The sequence below is a fragment of the Pongo pygmaeus genome, chromosome 17 (genome assembly GCF_028885625.2).
Source record: "Pongo pygmaeus isolate AG05252 chromosome 17, NHGRI_mPonPyg2-v2.0_pri, whole genome shotgun sequence".
In the NCBI taxonomy this organism is placed as follows: Eukaryota; Metazoa; Chordata; class Mammalia; order Primates; family Hominidae; genus Pongo; species Pongo pygmaeus.
The window spans coordinates 39,064,975-39,084,933 of NC_072390.2; the positions used below are offsets into that span (position 1 = coordinate 39,064,975).

Here is a 19,959-nt window from a genome sequence, read left to right on the forward strand (position 1 = left end):
TGTTTTCCACAATGGTTGAACTTACACTCCCACCACACTCTTTTCCACAATGATTGAAGTAACTTACACTCCCACCAGCAGTGTAAAAGCATTCCTTTTTCTCCGCAACCTTACCAGCATCTGTTGTTTCTTGACTTTTTAATAATCACTATTCTGACTGGCATGAGATGGTATCTCATTGTGGTTTTGACTTGCATTTCTCTAATGATCAGAGATGTTGAGCTTTTTCTCATATGCATATTGGCTGCATGTTTGTGATCTTTTGAGAAGTGTCTGTTCATGTCCTTTGTCCACTTTTTAATGGCGTTATTATTATTTTTTATCAATTTGAGTATGTTCAACAGAGGGAATTTAAGGCCGGGTGTGGTGGCTCACACCTGTAATCCCAGCATGTTGGGAGGCCGAGGCAGGTGGATCACGAGGTCAGGAGTTCAAGACCAGCCTGGCCAACATGGTGAAACCCCGTCTCTACTAAAACTACAAAAAAAAAATTAGCTGGGCATGGTGGCACGTGCCTGTAATCCCAGCTACTCGGGAGGCTGAGGCAGGAGAATTGCTTGAACTGGGACCCGGGAGGCAGAGGTAGCAGTGAACCAAGATCACTCCACTGCACTCCAGCCTGGGCTACAGAGCGACACTCTGTCTCCAAAAAAAAAAAAAAAAAAAATGCTATTAATTGGTTATATGAGTGGGAAATGAGCTGAGAAGGCCAACAGGGGACAGTGTGGAAACCCGGAGAGGAGCAGCAATGGGAAATCCCCACACCTTAGGCTGGCGGGGCAGGGAGGAGACAGTGTTATTGGTGCCGGTGGCTGGCATCAGCTGGATGCTTGAAGCACTTTTTATGTGGCAGCTGGAGCCATGGAGAAAAATAGTCTCTATTGAGATGCTACCTGAGGCACAGAAAAGGGGGCAAAATACATGAATTTCTTCCTTCTCCTAGAAGAAATCCTGGGTTTCTTCCTAGAAGGAAGAAATCTCCCAGAAGTGCCTCCCATTGACTAAATGCTGACAGATACAGGGGCTGGAAAAATGTGCCTGGAGTTGTCAGCCCTTTATATTAAGACCAGAGCAGAGGAAGAGTGAGGAATGGATCTGAGGTCAAGACTGGCAAAGATTTTTCCTCCCATAGAGATTCTGCAGGTATGTAGAGCCTTTTTAAGGTTATTTCCCAAACCATATTACCCACCCTGCCCCTCTCCCAACATGCACATATACACACGTTTAGTGTAAGATCTACTTTCTTATATTATATCTTAAATGCTATGAACTTTTATCCATTTGTTTTGTAATAGTCATCTTTTTGGATTTTCAGAGTCCGAAGCACTTTCAGTTTTTTAGTTGATTCCTTTTGATCACAAGTAGGACTGATTTTCCTTTCTTTGTGATTTCTATAGCCAATCCTGTGAGCCTTCCTGCTCCTGGGAACTCTTTAAGTTACCACAGTCTCAGAAGAATTCTGTGTTTGGTGTCCCAGCTGTCTCTGAATTCTAGAACAACCTGTTCAGTGCCCTTGGGGTCAAGGTGGCATGTGCCCACCCATCTAATAGTCATTTGGGTTAAATACTTGCAGTGTCATCTCTTTTTTGGGGAGAACTCTTTTGCCTTGCTTCTAACCCAGAAGTTCTGCTTCCAGTAAAACAGCCTATTCTTTTCCTCAGTATACCCAATTCTGTAGCAGTTATGGGGTTTACACCAGTAATCTCCTCTGCTCATACCCATTCCTAGTACTTCATCTTATATAATTTCTACAATGATTCTGCAAATATATGTCACATAGGCAACCAGTATTTCTTACATCCTACTCAGGGCTGACATCATTAATTGATTAGGTTGATTTATTTAGTTCATTATTTAATTGATTTAGTTGATTAAATAATTATGATTAATTGATTATGCTCATTTTCTGATGAAAACGGCCTTAGAACACTTTTTAAAATTATGCTGGAAGTCACTCCCAGTAGCATGTGAAAAGAACATGTATTTGACATACTGGACTTGGTAGAAAGGTCTAAACCTCAGTTCAAGTTTTTAGCAGACAATGGTTTGTTACGAGGCAGTGAAAATGAGGAGTCCCTTCAAGTTCACTAAGACATTGATTTTGCTTTGCAATTTTTTCCCTTCAGAAGAAATCTTACCAGGTAACGGTGATGCTGATAACAAGAAACAAAGAGAAAGAAACAGAGAGAGTGAGATCGAGTTCCATTGTATGCTGTTTTAGATTGGGTTCCTTGGAAACCGACCCTGAAATGGAGAGCTGCATGCAGATTGTTTACTAGGGGATACTCCGGAGAGGCATCTATACAGAAGTGAGGAAGACAGCATTGGGTAGAGGGGGAGGCTAATCTGCGAAGCATTTCCAACTGAGGGCCGAGCTGATTCTCCACAGATCTCTGCAGGGGAATTTCTGGGGTGGGGGTGGAGGGTCTTGAGAATAGTCCCAAATTGAAGCAAAGGTTAAGCCTTTATGCCCGTACATCAGCAACATTGGTTTGGGGTGTCCCCTTGTCGAGGGGAGAGCAGCCTTGGACAAGGCAGAGCCAGTTTCCAGTGGGATATTGTGTCACCAACTTTGCAGGGTGTTCTTTTTTTTTTTTTTTTTTTTTTTCTGTCACAGATGCTGTGATGGATCTTTGGTCCATGTCGTAGTGCTGGGGTTGTACCTGCATAATGCTAGTTTTTAAATCTAATGATTTGTCTTTTGTTTTGGAAGGGATGATCTAACATGCTCTAGTCAGCTTGGTCCCTACAAACTCTTCATTAATATAAGGAATTCCTAAATCTTCGTAGGGCTTTTCTTCTTTGGAGCTCATATCTCTTGCCGAGATACTACAAAGCACTTGTCATTTTTTACAAATCAAGTCCAATTAGCATAATGTCATTGATATTGTGGACCAATATGGTGTTTAGCGAAATGTCCAAGTCCCTTTGGACCATCTTATGACAGAGGCTGTGAGGGCAGTTAACAGAGAGTTAACTCCGTTAATGAAGCCCTGTGGGCAGATCATAATAGTGTATTGTTAACCATCCCATATGAATGTGAACTGCTTTCTGATTCTTCTTTCAGATGGAAATGGAAACAAAAAGTTAGCCAACTACATAGTTATGGCTATGATGATGAAATTTGTCTTAGTCTGTTTTGTGCTAGACAAAATACCATAGATTAGGTAATTTATAAAGAATAGAAATTTATTTTCTTACAGTACTGGAGGCTCAGAAGTCCAAAGTCAAGGTGCTGTCAGGTTCAGTTGTCTGATAAAGGCTGTTCTTTACTTCCAAGATGGTGCCTTATTGCTGCATCCTCTGGAGGGAAGGAATGCTGTGTCCTCACAATGCAGACAGGCAAACTGGCCAAACACTGTGCCTCTTTTATGAGTGCCCTGATCCTATTCATGAAGGAGGAGCCCTCATGGCCGAATTACCACTTAAAGTCTCCACCTCTTAATATAATATCTGAATTTTGGAGGAGACACATCGAAACCATTTGTTCTAGTAAAGATACCACATTGGCATAGCAGCTGCAATTGAGACTTCTCTTTGGTTAAGGCTGTGACAGTTTTGGTGCTAAAGCAGGCCCATACTAACCTGTAAGAGCTGAGTTTTCAATTTTCAGGAGCCTTGTGAGCTGGTTGTTAAACCTATAGTGGGAGCATTATACTCTGGAAATTGGCAAATGCTATATAGCAATCATCCCTTGACCCCTGGAGAGCCTGTTGTTAAATGTTTACCAGCACGTCATTGGTGGTAGTCTATTGTCATTTATCATGTATCATGATTCTGCTCCATGTGCTTTTCCCTCTGCTGATTTTGCTTTGTTTTGCTGCAATAAATCACAGCTGTGAGTGTGACTGTATTCTGAGTCTTGTGAGTCTTCCTAGTGAATAATCAATAGAGTTTTTGTAGGGGCTAGAGTGGTGAATAAAATGAGGCTATCATAGCCATCACCAGTTTTGCATTCTTCAAAATTTTGAAGATGGCACTAAATTTTGCCATTTCCCCTGGGATATGATATTGTCTTTATTTATTGCCTTGGATAGGGGACAGTGGGGACATTTCAGTGGTTTCGTTTGGCTTTCACACTTCAATAGCTTTTGCACCACAGATCAAGAACTTGATGTAAGAGTTCTGTCATTTATCATGTATATCCATGTCAATTACACATTTGGGTACAGGGAAATGATCACTAGATGGATCCATGAACCCACTGGACCCATTGGGAAGTTGGAGCTGGGTCATTATTAGCCTTCACCTCACCCTATTGTAATGGGAAACACAATGGAGCTTTGTGTCCCTGGATATCACAGTCAATTCAGACCCTGGTTCCAATAATTCTTGTAAGTTTTGAGCACAGTACAGGGAAACGATCACTGGCTGGATTAATGGACCCAGTGTAGCCTTAGTGAACTGGATGTGGGTCATGACTGGTCCCCATATTTCTCTATTCAAATGGAGGGGTATAATGGTGCTTTGGGTCCCTGGGAATCAAAGTCAACTTACACTTAGATCCTTGTAAGTTTTGGGTGTTCCCATTTTTCTACTGGACAGTTATCTAAGGAAATGGCTGTTGATCTCTTTGGGAAAGAACTTGGAGAATTACTACTAAATACACTTCTGTGGTATTGCACGGTTTTTTTGTCATGGGGACCTGGCTTCTTCTTCAGTCATTCTTGAACTGAGAACTGGCTCAAGTTCAGAAGCTTGTTAAACAATCATGACATCTTATTCAGGCAGATGTTTGCAGGCTCTTGATCATCTGTTCTAGATTTCTTTTAGTTGGATAATTCGTGCAACACCTTGGATTGTCATGAATGTATTTCTTACTCCTTTTGTAAAAGATTGTCCTTGGGGCCCTCCTCTGGCACATTTCTGGCTGATCGGGGGCTCTCTAGACTTACCTGGTATATCCTCTTTAGCATACCCACTTCTCTGAGCTTTAAATGCCCCTTTCAGACCATTTGTCATATCAGTTTTGGTATTTCTAATTCATTGGGCCAAACAGATGGATGGGCCATGATATTTTCCAAGCTTTTGAGAGCCATCCTTGCAGTGTATTAGCACTCTCTCTGGAGTATTTGCCCAGACTTGAGTATCATGGGAGAATGTTCCCACACTGATTAATTCTCCTTTGTCTAACTTTGTGTCCTACAGCCCCACCTGTCAGCATCTATTCTCACGCACACTTTCCCAACTTCTGCTGGCACATATTAGCCAGAGCTTACAGCTTCTTTGGTATATAGTCCCTGGCCTCTTAGCAAGCTCAGTACATCTCTGGTTAGGGTGTGCTGAAATTTAACCTTGCTATTTTTCTGTTGCTTAAGAGGAGCTGCAGGAGTAGGGGGAGGCAAACATTATTTTTTAAGGCACAGCACCAATCAGGGTCCAATGAGGAGACAGAAATCACACCAGTAATTTGAACAGAGAAAATTTAACCTAAGAAGTACTAAGTAGTAAAATATATTTAACTACAAAAAGGCATGAAAGAGGGGTCTAAGGAAGATAAAAATAGCACACGTGGAAAGCAGCTACCACTGCCAGAGCTGAGTACTTAGACCAGGAACTTAGAAAACATATCTTCTCCATCTTCCTCCATTGAGGCTGAGGTCCAAACTCCCTTGGAGAGGGTGTGGTTGCCATGGGAACACACAGTATGTTGGTGAAGAAGAAACTTAGTAGAAGGCACAGATGGAGCTGGTCTGCAGGAAACAGCCCACTGCGTGGTGGAGAAAATTGCTGGAGGGTGCAGGGAGGCTGGAATTGGTCCACAAGAACTGGTAAGGTGAGCATTACCAGGCCTCCTGCATGCTGATCTGCTGGAAGCCAGGACAAAGAAAAATGGCCCTATGGAACCAGTAAGAGAATCTCCTTCCTCTGGCTGTGACCTTGCAGTATCGCCCCAGTGCCCTTTGTTGATAAAGATATTATACCATGGGAAAAAAAAGGAATGATTACAAGCTCTAGCTCTAGGATCACAAAGCAGAGCAAAGGAAGATGGATTAGAACTGAGAGGCAATAAATTGATGACTGGCACAAGCACTGTGATAATTTGGAAAATGCGGCACCAAAGTCCGCTTGTACCTCTTTGCCATGCCCCCCCATCAAGAGGTAGAGTTTATCTCTCTGTCTTGTTGAACCTGGGCTGATCATGTAACTTGCTTTGACTGACAGAGTAGACTGGGAAGTGATATTGTGATACTTACAAACTGACACCTCAAAAAGCCATGCAACTTTTATTGTCTTCTTCATGGAGCCCAGTGGCCATGCTGTGAACTTTGCCATGTAGCGAGGCCACATGTAGGAAAACTTAGTGGTCCTGCATTACAGCCCACCAATCCACTGCCGGATGTGTGAGGAGATTTGTGGGGACTGTTCAATCCTAGTCAGATGACTGACCAACTGCAAGCTCAGGAGAGAATCCCACAACAGCACACAAGGCACAGACAAACCATTTCAGTTCATCCCAGCCACAAATGCTAACCCACAGAATTGTGAGCAAATAGATGTTTGTTGTTTTAAGCCACTAAGTCCTGGGGGTGATTTGTTATATAAAATTTATAAGGCCGCATAGGGTGGCTCATGCTTGTAATCCCAGCTCTTTGGGAGGCCAAGGTGAGAGGATCACTTGAAGGTAGGAGTTTGAGACCAACCTGGGTAATATAGATCCCATCTCAACAACAACAACAAAAAAATAAAAATAAAAATTAGCCAGGTGTGGTGGCACAAACCTCCCACAGTTACTCAGGAGGCTGAGGTGGGAGGACACCTTGAGCCCAGGAGTTTGGATTACAGTAAGCTATGACTGCACCACTGCATTCCAGCCTGGTCAATAGAGCAAGATCCTGTCTCCAAAAAAAAATAATCATAATAATAAAATAAAATAAAATTTAAAAATTATAACTGATAGTGTAGAAAAGAGTTAACATAGCAGGCCTGGCTGTTATTCTTTGAAAGGCCTGCTGATAAGGTTAGCCTTTGACTAGTATTTGTAACTTGTGTTTTGGGAGGGTTCCTACCATTCCTGGAATGAGTAAGAGTGGCTCTCTCTGCCTAAATTGTCTGTGCAAACAATGTGGTTTATACTAAAACAATGTGGTTTATTTCTGGGAGTCTGGAATATTGGTACTTGCCAGGTAGAGACAGCCTACGTGATCAGCCCCCAGTTAAAACTTTGGGTGCTGAGTCTCTAGTGAGCTTCTCTGATTGGCAACATTTTCCATGTGTTGTCACAACTCATTGCTGAGAGAATTCGGTGCGTCCTGTGTGACTCCTCTGAGAGAGAGCTCTTGGAAGCTTATGCCTGGTTTCCCTGGGATTTCACTCCATGTGCTTTTTCCCTTTGCTGATTTTGCTTTGTATCCTTTGCTGCAATAAATCACAGCTGTGAGTATGACTGTATTCTGAGACTTGTGAGTCTTTCTAGCGAATAATCAAACTTGGAGTGGCCTTGGGGACTCTACACGCTAATACGGACACTTGCTTCAAAGCAAATTGCAGGGCACTATTTCTACCAAAGTAGGGTGGGCCTCTTCTGCAGACCCAGAGGCCTCAGGAGAATCTGGGAGCTGAAATTCTCAATGACGTTACTCAGATATCCTCATTCCAAGTCTCAGGGTCCTATGGTTTCCCTATTAGAGCTTGATCTCAGCATAGGAAAGCTTCTAGGATGAGAATTCAGCTTTCTCTGAAGCTCTGCTACCTGTGAGCCTGATCATTCTCTCTGTAATCCACTGGCTACCTGAGATCAGCATTTCCTTAAATGTTGCCCAGAAGGCCCTCTGGCTTTCATAAGTTTGCTTGAATTGTTGAATGACTGTCCTGACTATAATCTCTCTTCAATCAATCGTCTGGAGGAATTCCTTTTATTTTACATATCCCACATTCTTCTCAAGGGCCAGAGATATCTCACCAGTGGTTGCATCCACTTCCACCAGGGAAAATGTGAACAGTGGCAGCACTGCAGCATGCCAGGGCCTACCTCTTCTCTACCTTCCACCAGGGTGGGTCTCCATTCTTATGCAATTGGTGAGTGATCCAGTTCCAAGACCCTTATCATTTACTCCTATTACTACTACAACTTAATTGTACATGTGTAACACATTTAGAGCTTAGTATATGATTCCACATAAAGTAACTCCTTTATTTCTCGAATTGCTTTGAAGGGAGGCATTGGAGTTGCTGTTCTCTCTGTTGTCAAGTGAGGGAATTAAGCCTCAGTGGAGTGATAGCCCAAAGACAGGATTCTACTAAGTTACAGAGTCAAAGTCAACCTAGATTTTTGACTCCATCATTCTTTCCTACCACATTGTGCTGCTTCTCCAAAGAACTGGTGAGGAAATTTCTTGATCTGCCTTTGCTTATTCAAATTCTTATGATCACCTTAGTATTGATGTGGGTGGTAGCAATCTACAGCAGATACATTTGACCTAAAAGAATCAAGGGCACAGAAGAGGGTGAGAAGCTTGTCAACCTTTAATGTGCAAACAAGTCACCTGGGGATTGGAAATGTTAAAATGTAGATTCTGATTCTGGGAGTCTGTATTTCTGACAAGTCCCTCAGTTGGTGCTGATGCTACTGCTCCTCAGCCTCACAGAGTAGCTAGGTTCTTAATAGCAAGGTTCTTGAAGAATCAAAGTAAGAAAAATTTACGAATATTGATTTTTTATTTTCCAATTTTTCAATGTGTTAAAATGCAAAACATTTTTCTACATTAATTCAATCCATAAACACTCTTTAAAAACACACTAAAAACACACTAAAAAAGGGGGCAAAAATAAAGCTGCAGAATTTTTCAGATTTTAACCAGCCATAAGATAAAAATAACGATTTCTAAGAGCTTCATTCAGGCATTTGATTGACGAAGCTCATAAACAGTGAGTCAGTTAGGTACCCATCCTATGCCAGAATTCCCTTCCAGTTTTACGAGGACAAGGTAAAAAGACACAGCCAAATTCTGATCAATTCATGGAGACCACACTAAATCATTCTGGGGGATGACAAAGATTCTCTTGTGGACTAAACTCTAATCAACTAGGCCCTGAATCCAGCTAGGCCCTGACGTTTGGAATTTCGTATTCACTGAATTCCATGCATTGTCCAGTTTTAGCAGGAACCCTGTTAAGTCAGTTTAGACAGACTGTCCTACCTATGATATCTGATCACCCTTGATATCTGATGGGGTTCTTCATCCTCCACCCACCAGCTCCTCAGGTGATGTCTGGCCACCCTGGCCTGCTGTCAGCAAGAATCCTATTAGGTCAGTTTAGGCAGAGTCCCCCTTACCGCTGAGGTTGCCCCCTTTTATTATTTTTTTTTTGAGACAGGGTCTCTCTCTGTTGCCCCAGCTGGAGTGCAGTGGCGGTGTGACCTCTGCCACCGCAACCTCCACCTCCCGGGTTTAAGCGATTCTCCTGCCTCAGCCTCCTGACTCCTCCTTGGAGGTCTGGAGGCACGTGCCTGTAGTGGCCCTGCCATGTAGCCATGCCTGGCTAATTTTTGTATTTTTAGTAGAGACGAGGTTTTGCCATGCTGGCCAGGCTTGTCTCGAACTCCTGACCTCAAGTGATCCGCCTGCCCTGGCCTCCCAAAGTGCTGGGATTACAAGTGTGAGCTACCACATCCAACCCTGAGGTTTCCTCTTAGTAATTTCCCATGGACTGCTCCCCAGCCTGCCCCTTGACCTCCTTGCCTGTAAATTCCCACTTTTCCTTGTATTCTGAGTTGAGCCCAATTTCTCTTCCCTACTACAAAAACCCACTGGAGTAGCCCCTTTGAATAGAGTTTGCCTCGCCATTCTTTAACAAGTATCATGAATAACTTTTTCCTTCACGGGGATCGTAGTTGTGTTGGGTTATCCAGGATCCAGCTTCAAATTATAAGAATTTTCTCAGTAGACCTCAGAGAAGTTTCTGTTTGTATATGATAAACTTTGGAAACCTCTCAAAATGACACCCGTTCCCAGACCCTCACCTGGTTTTTGGTTTCTGTATTGTCAAGGTCAGCCACAATGTGGCTGACCTGCAACGTGTCTCCTCTCTAACCTTGTCCTTCCTTCTTGCCAGTGCCCAGCTTTCGGCTCCTGCTCCCACCATCTGTAGCTTTTCTTCAGGGACTGGAGTAGGGCACGGCCACACAGAGGGTCATTTCAGGGTTAAAAATTGAGGCAAACATTACAAAAAGCTAAAGTGGTGACGACCTTGGAAACTGGGATTGGCTTCTTAATCCTGGGACATCTGGTGGCCTTAGCTCAAGCTCCACAAAGCCTCCTTGTGGCTTTTTCTGGAAAAAAAGAAAAAAATATCCAGCAGGCAATTAAACTCAATCCCCCACCCCTTCTCATGTTCCGTACCAAACCACATTGCCAGCCTGTCATAGAGTTCTTTTCTTGACTGCCTTGTGACCCAAATGACAAAATATTTCCACTCAAAGTTTTGGGAGCTTCACCTCCCTCCTATTTTTTTTTCCTATAAATGGAACCCCAAAGGTTTGGGCTAGATATATTTTTTTTCCTTTTTAAAAATGGACTTTTTCCTTCCAGAAGCAATGATTCAGGGCTGACAATTCAACTTATTTATTTATTTGTCTACCCATCCATCCCTTTATTTATTTATTTGTTGTATAAGGTAATAGCTTGTGGTACTTACCCAGAGCCAGCTGTTTGCAGGATGCTGAGAGCAGGTGGTCTGGGAGGCCTCTGATGAATTGCAAAAGACACTCACCAGCTGCCGACACTGTGTGTAATGAGCAAACCTGCAAAAATCTTTATTTTCAATTGGATTGTACCTTTAAGTAAGCAAGGGAGACAGCCAGTATAACTACAGACCATGACCAACAACCCACATAAACAGTGTGCAAACACAAGTGATTAATGTACCACTATTTCAAAACATCTAAAGCTAATGAGTCAGATTTACTAGGGTGCACAAGAGAGGGGGAGAGGGATGTGGAGGAGGAGAGAACAACTTAATGGGCCTTAATAGCCTTTAGTTGAAGCCTAAGAATTCTCCTGCCTGTGGTCCACAGTGCCATCTGAGCTGGTAAACAAACACCCTGCTGGCCCACGAAGGCAATTTTCTTTCTGGCCATTCAGGGAGAGGGGTGTTCCAGTTTCAGGAACAGAATTAAGGGAGCAAGCTGGTGTTCACCGCACCCTCCAGTGATCTCTGATGATATGAGGGGATAATGGGTTACAAAGACAGACATTAATAAGGTAAGATAAGAGGGGGGAGGTTTATTAATTTTTCAAGTAAGTTAGGATGCCCCAGGGCATGGTAAAAGTGTAAAGAATCTGGTGAGCGATGAGGGGCTCGCCTGATTAATGCAAGTCAGCTGTCCTCTGAGGGCCATAGCAATAATGATGAGATTATGGAAGAACCTACTGAAGACAAATGAGATGCATGTGGAATAAAAACGAAGTGTCCTAGTTACTCTTTTGGAGTGCATGGTGGATTTTTATTAAGGAAGAACAGAGGTACAAACGACAGCCTGAGGAAGTGGGACTCTGCTTGTTCTGCTCAAGTGCTTTCTGCCTGGGCCTTCCAGGAATTCTGGGCCTGCCCTGGAGAAGTGCTGAAAAGGCAGTGCATCCAGCAACAAACATCTTCCACGTAGGCAGATAGGAGGGAGAAGGGCTTGGTGCCTCCCCCGGGCCCTCATGGCCTGTGGCTTTGCCTCCAAGCACTGCCGTGCACGACCCTCCCCTTCCTGCTGCTGTTTCCTCCAGGATGTGCTGGGAGCTGGGCTGCCTTGTGGTTCAGACGTGCCCCATCTGTTTCTGCTCTGCCACTGCTGACCAATTAATTTGGAGCTGGAGACAAGGGAACTTGCATTATTTTTCTTTTCCTTTTCAGGATGCTCACTAGGTATTATGTCCTGTCTCCGTGTGGTCCTCATCTTGCTTGTGTACTTCTCTTCCCTGGCTTGCCATTCAGTCTGTATCTTCCCATGGAGGCAGTGGCAGCTTCCCCACTCAGCCCCTGCCTTTGACGTCCACGTGCAGACGGTGGCAGCAGGGACCCTTGAACTTCAACATGCAGAGTTATTTGAGGAGCTGGCTAAAAAGGCAGCTTTAGGTCTTAGCCTCCAAAGAGTTCAGCCTAGATACCAGGAATCTGCCTTTTTAGTAAGCACTTCACAGGTGGTTCTGATACTAGTGTGCTCAGTTGATAGTTTGGGAAACACTTTGAAAGAGTATGAGATGGACCATGGGTTGCCTCTGATAGATTATTCTGAATGTCAAAGTTCCTAAAATTTCACTGTGGGTGATTCGCCTTTTTACATCAACTCACAAGACTTAAGGAGTTCAGAGTAAGATGTCAGTCTGCCACCCCCACCTCCCACCATGCAGTGGTAACCCCTCAAATCATTTTTAGAAATGACTCCCTTAGTGTGAGTCTGTTTATCACACTAGAGCAGACAGCTTAGAGCATGATGGCCAGACTTCTACGGAAAGATTCATGGATCAAGTTGGAAAGGAGGAGGCAAGGGAGCAGAGGACAGCCTGGAAGAGCAAGGACAGTTGGTGGGGAAGCAGGATATAGCCAATGGGTCCCCTGGGGCCAAAAGCAGAAGTGGGGGAGATGGAGAGGAGGAGGGGGCTGGGGGACAGTGGTGAAGCCAGTGGTTCTCAATTTTTTTTTTTTTTTGGTGGCAAAGCATTTCTTTTCAAATGAAATCTAAGTGGACATTCCAGTTGATAAAGGCAATTAAATAATGTATTAATATACATTTTATTTCAAATGTATAATAATTATCTTTATAATGATAAATTATATAGATGAAGCTGTTGGAACAAACACAAAAATTAGAAATTGGTGGCTACAGATAAGAGTTCAGCCTTAGATCATCTGGAATCAGTAAATTTGCTCAGATAAATGCTGTAAATGACAAGTTTGTTGGCAGCTGGCTTTGCAATTTTAGGAGATTCCCTTAGACAAAATGACCTGGACTCTTGGATGAGGAGTAACAGGAAATTTATATTTTAAGGTTGGATCACTCACGATATTTAGTAAATGTTCAAATTCCTCTCATTGAAAGGTCACTGCAGAAAGCAACCAGGGCATTGAAACAAGAGTTTAAATAGTCTCTGACATCGTACAACCTAGCTTACTATTGCACGAATGCAGTTACCCTACAGGAAAAGAAAGCCCCAAGCAGAGGCAGGAACCCTTGCTGGCATTGGATCAAGCCCTTCACTCATGTGCTGTAAGATGTGCTTTTAGGTAATTTTACTTGAACCGCCAGGCACAGGCCAGAATTTATGCAAATATCAGTGTAGCCCTACCACATTCCTAGTCAAGGAGACAGTTCTTAGAAACTATAAGAACCTTTATTCCCAGATATGTACAAAATGATTTATTTGATAGGCACAAGTTCACAATGTGCTAAAGGTTGTAAGTTTTAAAAACATACAATTTGTATTGAATTTATATTAAAAATGGAATGCACTTCCATGTGTTAAATTTATGTACGTACGCATTTCATGCATTGACATTTTGAATATAATGTACATTTAATTTACACTAAAAATGTGTAAGTTTTTTCTCAGGTGGGGGGTTAGAGAATAGGAGATAAGTGTCATACATTTGAAATACATATTTAAATAATGAAATTAAAACAAAATATGTATAGAGCCCTTGGATGCTTTCTGAGGAATTCAGGATTTGGAAAATCAGAGGCTTGGGACAAGACTGTGCCTAAGACAGACCCCATCACTAAGGATAAGGTGGGCAGCAGGGACTGGACATTAAGGAATGTCTCAGAGCATCTTTGGTAACAGTAGATTTTTCTTTCATCTAGCTACTTGTGCAAGAAGTTACAATGAGAAAAAAAAATTGCAAGAAATAGATGAGGGAAGGAGGTGCTGTAGAGAGAAAAACAAAGAGAGAAAAGGAGAATGAATTGTGCTGAGATAGAGATGCCTGGATGAAAAAGCTGGCCCTAGCACCCATAAAGCTGGAAAGAAAGTGGGGCCTTGGAAACTTCTGGAAGGATGTGAGGAAAGAAAAAGGCAAGGAAATGAGATGGAGAGGAGAAAGAGAAACCAGGAAGCACTTCAGAAGCATGTAAATTGCAAGGAAATGAGGAACAGCCTTTGTCTGTGAAGTCTGTGCTAGCGCTGAGAGCTTCATTTTACTGTCCTGGCAAGGAGGTAGGTGCTCAAAGAACTTTGTCTTGGAAGCCCACTGTGGCTCCCCTGGGCCTGGCACTTTAAGCCCCATACTTTTGCTCTCATTGTTTCTCTCTGCCTGCTCCCTGCGGTTTCTTCTTGGCTCTCTCCCATTTAGCCCACCCAGGCCCGGCCATCCGAGTAGAATAGACTTTCATTTTCCTTAGGTGTGCGTCGCGCATACTGACTAACCCGCTTCCTGCACAGGTGTGGCCCCTCTCCAGTGCCCAGCACCTCATTGCTATGGTAACAGAAGACACGCTGATTATCCGGATTTTGCCTCAGAGACTTAGGCTGTACAAGCTGCTTTCCTGGGGTAGCTTGTCCTTTTGCAGTTAACCGAGATGCCTGGGGAGAAGAGCTTCCCCCAACAGGATGGCAGGCGATGCTTCCAGATGCGGTCACTTGGCATGTCTGAGCTGAATGTCTCCATAAAAATATGATGTAATTAACAGAGCCACAGCAGCTGGAACAATTCAGCACCTCACATTGATTTTCCATGTCTCCTATTTACTTTCAGTTTTTAAACTGTCTGCAGTGACAGGAAATCAAAGAATTATAATGGTGTGTGTGAGGGCCCAATGCTGGGTCGGCATTTCCTTGTGAAATCCTGAGATTAATCAGTTTCCTATCACTCAGTCATCCCTTTTCACTTCTAAAGGAAAGCTGTCCTCCAAAATGCTACAAAATAGCAGTCTATTTTTGGATATTAAAAAAATCAATTGTATTATTTTAAAATTTGAGAGGAGTGTTTTAAAAAAAAGTCAGCCCGAAGCAATATTCACTTGTCTGTTTTCCCCTTCAAGTTTAATAGGAGTTGGCAAAGGCATTTGGGTGCAGTGAGACACAAGTGCTATATTCACCCTTCCTGAGTTTTGAGAGCTTGGAAAAGTTACTTGGTGGACCCAAAGAGAGGAACTGCGTTCCAAGTTTTTTTGATCACTGAAATGAAGGAAAATAAGTTTCCCCGTATGTGGTTATTCATGAGCTTTCATCTGAAGCTGGGTTGGTTTTCTCATAGTTGGTCACTGTATTTCCAGCTCTGTCAGGTGAAAGTCGGAATCTTGGGTTAATTTCACCTTGGGTTCCTTAAAATGCTGGAGAAAATAGGCAGCTGCGGTTGTAGTGGGGAAACAGGCCTCTGTCTGAAGTCAGCTTGCTCTAGATTGTGTTTGAAAACATGCCTCAGATTTAAGTGGTCTTGCTATTTTTCCAGACTCCCTTGTCTTGGCAGATTCTGTGTCTTGGCCATACTGTAAGAACTCACTTTTCTTTTTCTTTTTGTTGATTCAAGCAATATAACCATTTCATAAATAATTAGGAAAATAAAGAAGAAAATTGCTCATAATTCTACTGCTCAAACACAATAGCTATGATTGTTTTGGAGCAATTACTTTGGGTCATTTTCAAACGCTGAGTTTTGATATGATTCTAAGCATAATGTACAAACAACTTTACATGTTGCTTTTTCACTTAATCTATGTCAGAAGTATTTCCCCATGTTATGATTAGCTTCCTAAATATCTTTTTAATTGCTGCCCAAACAGCTGGAACAATTCAGTCCCTCTTATTGACTTACCATGTGTCCTATGGAAGTAGAGACACTCTATTAACTATTTCTGTATTTTGGGACAATAGAGCAAATCCATTTTTCACTGTAATTAATCCCATGATAAGTACCTTTATAAAAAAGCCTTTTTCTGTATGTAAGATAATTTCTTTAGGATAAATTCCTAGAAATTACAGGGTCAAAGTGGATAAATATTTTATGACTCTTGATATTTCTTGTTGATCTTTAAAGCTATTATGTGACTTTATATTATCACCTAAAATGTTTGAGGAATTCATGCTTTATGAGCGTATTTTATTGACTAAATATGCAGTACTGAGAGAGCTTTATGTGTGCAGTTTGATGATGCTGACAGATATCCTGGAGATAAACATTTTTTAATTTAAAGATGTTCTGTTTATGTTTAACATACAGAAGTTAATGTTAAACATGATGCCTATTTTGTTTAACATACAGAAGTGACTTTATTAAAGCCATTTCTTCTAAATGTGCAATAAACTATGAATTCTTTGCCTGGTTCTAATGTTCTATCTCATCAAACCTCATAAAACTAATTAGCATCATATCCCCTCAGTTTGCCTGTGAATTTTGAAGATGATATGAATTTCTCTTCCACATGAAATAGAATTTGGTGGGTATCCCTTTGCTGGGAATAACTCCTTTGAAAAATAGAAAAAATACTGAGCGGAAAGAAAGTACATTTTCTGGGAAAAGAATAAGAACCCGGAGAGAAGGAGTGAGAATTGTACCACAGAGCCCCAGCAGCAGATGTTTTGGGTGTTGAAACTCCCACCAGAACAGCTGCAGAAATGTAGAATCACATCTGGGTGTGTGACGCGGCTGCATCATTACCTACAGACAGCAAAAGAGCCAGATGCTTCCAATTCATTTTAAAGACCAGGCTTCAGGTCTGAACCTGTGAATGTCTCCACTTCCCGACCAACAACTTATCAATTGCCGAGACAGCTCATGAAAACGTCGCCTCGCGGGCACTTTAAGGACAAATCTCGGTTGCAGCAGGTAGACGCAGAGTGCAGCTGCTGCACACCCGGCCCTGCAGCTCTAGCTCTGCTCTCGGGCTGGAGGATAAAGCCATCAAAGCCCTTCCACACGACGGTTCCTGCATGGCTTGTCACCGGTGTGTGAGGGTTCTGAGGGCGAATTCTGTTTAATCTCCACTCTAGTTCTTCAAATTCTCAACAAAAACCATTCATACAGAGCTTGCAAATGGGGAGGCCAAGGAAGTTATCTCATCAGCCCAACTGAGGCTTGGATCCATCTCTTCGATTGTCATTCAGAGTCCTGTGCAGAGCTCTCTCTTGAAGGAAGAATTGTAAAATGTAACCGAATCATGAAAGAGGTTAAGAGTCACCAGAGTTATTTTTGGGGAGAGAGGATAATTTTACAGAGGAAGAAATGGAAGCCGAAAGAGGTGAAATAACTTGCCCAGAGTTTCAAAGTGGAGTCTGGCCCCAGATCGCAGGTTGTTGAGCACCAAGCTCCATTGTGTGTTCTTTGTCCTGCTGCCTCTTTGTTGGCCAATACCACACCAGGGTCAAGTAGGATGCGGTTAACTCTGGAACTCTAGGCTTCTGGTAGTGAAGGTCATTAAACTTGAGTGACAAGTTGTGTTGAGTAAAAATGATCCTAGAGTTGAAGAAATGGACATGTTATTCATGTCCATTGTGACCTGTGAGAGCTGTCTCCTGTTGAAACGCTTCTTATTCAGTAATAATATTAAAGGAGTATTATTGAGGTGTGGACCAATTGCTGTGGGAGGGACTGTGAAGTACAAGATGTATACCTGCCTTTAAGGCACTTATAGTCTGGTGAGATTAGCAGAGTTAGAGGAATCATTAAGTAATATTCAAGATGGTGGAAGCAGGGCTATGAAGGTTTGTCTATGCTGTGGAGTCCTAAAGGGGATGAATGTCTCGAAGCTTGGTAGGCAAGGAAACCCTTCAGCCAGTGAGGTTTGGGGAAGTGTGCTAGGGTGGGGGTCAATTCAGACCCTGAGGGTCTGAATTTGGAAAGGTGCAAAGGACTCCAAATATAGAGTAAAGGAGAAACAGTCCAGAGATTTGGAATTTGAGAAAAAGGGTGAAAATGAGAAATGATAACGCATGCTCAGGGAGTGGCCTTTTTGTGTAGTGTGTGAAGCAGAAAAGGCTGAAAAGAAGACTCAGAATTAGATTGCAGTAATCTTGATGACCCTAGTCCAAGAAAGTGGAAACGACAACACTGCTTGTCAGCTGGGGCACTGCTTTGATAATAAGTGGGCTTCCATAAACTCAATGGGTGGTGTGTGGACCAAAAGGACTACGGCTTGAGCTTATGGCCAACTTACAAACCCTGTGTGTTTTATGTTTTCACCAGATAGCATTTATTTTGGCAACTATATAGAAGATTGTCTTATATCCTGACTTTGTCTTCTGCTAAGTCTCTGTAGCCATCTTTCAACTCAAATGGAACAACCAGAAGGGACACGCCAAAGGATGCCACATGGCAACCTCTGCCACTAAACACCTGTTCCAGAAGGAGCTAGTAGAGGATTATGACTAGTTCTTCACCATGAATTCATTAAAATCAGAAGAAAATACACACAAAAGGAAATCTGATTAGACCTGACTCGAGGTACAGGTTGAACATTCAGTAGAGTGGCTTTTGTGGCACAAAGAGGAAGAAGCCCTTTGGGCAGAACCTGAAGTGTTGTGAAATGGTACCCAACCCTGTGGGGGAACCTGATGGAGTGGTAGTGGCTGAGGACTTCTGTCCACGAGGCAGATGCTGCTCCTCCAGCAGTGTGATTTAGACATAGCTAAGTGTTCAGAGCTGCAATGGGCCCTACTCCATATTTAGTGCAACTCCTCATCTCAGTAAATGTCCTGACACTTAGGTAAGGTTAGGGAAGTGATCTGCCTGAGATCTCTCACTTTTGTTAGGGAATGGCTGTGAGACCCCATTCCAAGCCCAGCTGTCTGCTTTGCTATCACTTCTGCTACCACTTGAGGATGTAAGAACTTCCTCTTACTGAGTCAAGAGGCTCATGCCTATAATTCCAACACTGTGGGAGGCAGAGTGGGAGGATCCCTTGAAGCCAGGAGTTCAAGATCAGCCTGGGCAACTAAGAGAGACCCTGTCTCTACAAAACAACAATAACAGCAACAGAAAAAAACAAAATATTATCTGGGCACGGTGGTGCAAACCTGTAGTCCTAGCTACTTGGGAGGCTGAGACAGGAGGATCGATCACTTGAGCCCAGGAGTTCAGGAGTTCAAGGCTATGGTGAGCTGTGATCATGCCACTGCACTCCAGCCTGGGCAACAGAGTGAGAGCCTGTCTAAAAAAAAAAAAAAATAAAAAAAAAAAAAAAAAAAAGAACTTCACTTGGGGGCCTGTCATTTTATTATTTCTCCTAGAGTGTACTTTCCTAAGACTAAGGCAGTAATGTCTTTCTTATGGGCAATGTATCTTCATTGCTGAAGGTCTTAAGAATTATCAGATAGTTTTATCCAGTCAGGTAGTTACAGAGAACAAATATAATTTGAAAGAGTTGAGGTACAGTTTAAGAAGTAAAATTTAGATCCTGGATCCCTATGTCCACCCACAGGGCTGGTGCATCCACCTGCATAACTCCAGGGAGCCTAGGTCATGTGGAGTTTGATGGGGATAGCGTCCCCTGCAGTTGGGCAATGCAAGGCTGGCTCATGACTGTTGCAGATTCATTTCTGCCAGACTCTCCTAGGAGTCAGTACATTTTCCTTAGTTCCAATGTTATTTTTCTCTCAGTCCAAGCCAGAATCTTTCCTACATAATCTAAAAACCAATTTCTTTCTGCTTGATTCCCCGATGCCCATCTTCTATTTCTTTCTGCCTGATTCCCCAATGCTTGTCTTGCATTTCTGGCAAAACAGCACCTGTGCCTGGCTAAGCCTGGGTCTCCCTTCATGGTTTCTGGCATCGACAGCAGGCTTCCTGCTTATTCCTTCAAACCTTACCTCCTGTCCATTCTGCTGTCTGTCTCATTCTCTCTCTCTTATCTATTTATTTATATTCATTTATTTGGTATTATTTGTATAGTTATTAAAGTCATCTATGTGGACATAATTTTAGCAATTTGGCTGGGTATGGTGGCTCATGCTTTTAATTCCAGCGATTTGGGAGGCCAAGGCAGGAGATTGCTTGGGCCTGGGAGTTTGAGACTGAAGTGAGCTAGGATGATGCTGC

The 19,959-nt window shown here is 42.8% G+C and overlaps 1 long non-coding RNA gene across 1 annotated transcript in view; it reads left to right on the forward strand.

Moving 5' to 3' along the window:
- The window catches only part of LOC129019004 (uncharacterized), a 30,805-nt gene extending 14,555 nt beyond the window's left edge, over positions 1–16,250 (forward strand). The window contains exons 2-3 of the long non-coding RNA XR_008495472.1: positions 13,793–14,144; positions 14,370–16,250. This is a non-coding gene — a long non-coding RNA (uncharacterized LOC129019004). The remainder of the gene's footprint in view (positions 1–13,792; positions 14,145–14,369) is intronic.
- Positions 16,251–19,959: the final 3,709 nt, after the last annotated feature.